A 542-nucleotide genomic window follows, 5' to 3' on the forward strand; every position below is an offset into this window, starting at 1 on the left:
TTGATTCTTTTTTTTTAAAAGAACTTACAAACGGGCTGGGTGGGTAGGTCACGCCTGTATACCCAGCACTTTGGGAGGCCGAGGCAGGCGGATCACTTGAGGTCTGTTGTTCGAGACCAGCCTGGCTAACATGGTGAAACCCCGTCTCTACTAAAAATACAAAAATCAGCTGGGCATGGTGGCGGGCACCTGTAGTCCCAGCTACTTGGGAGGCTGAGGCAGGGGAATCGCTCGAACCCGGGAGGCGGAGCTTGCAGTGAGCCGAGATCGCGCCACTGCACTCCAGCCTGGCGACAGACCGAGACTCCGTCTCAAAAAAAAATAAAAACCAAAAACTTACAAGCATAATACAATCCTAAACACTTAAATATACATCTCTTTATGAATAAGCAAGATTACCTACATAATCCTAATGTTGCCACAATTAATTCTAATTTCCAGTTCGTATACAAATTTTCCAATTGTTTTCTTTTTTTTTTTTTTTTTTTTTTTTTTTTTTACGGGGTTTCGCCGGGCTCCCAGGTTGGGGGGGGGGGGGGGGG

The sequence above is a fragment of the Theropithecus gelada genome, chromosome 15, assembly GCF_003255815.1.
Source record: "Theropithecus gelada isolate Dixy chromosome 15, Tgel_1.0, whole genome shotgun sequence".
NCBI lineage: Eukaryota > Metazoa > Chordata > Mammalia > Primates > Cercopithecidae > Theropithecus > Theropithecus gelada.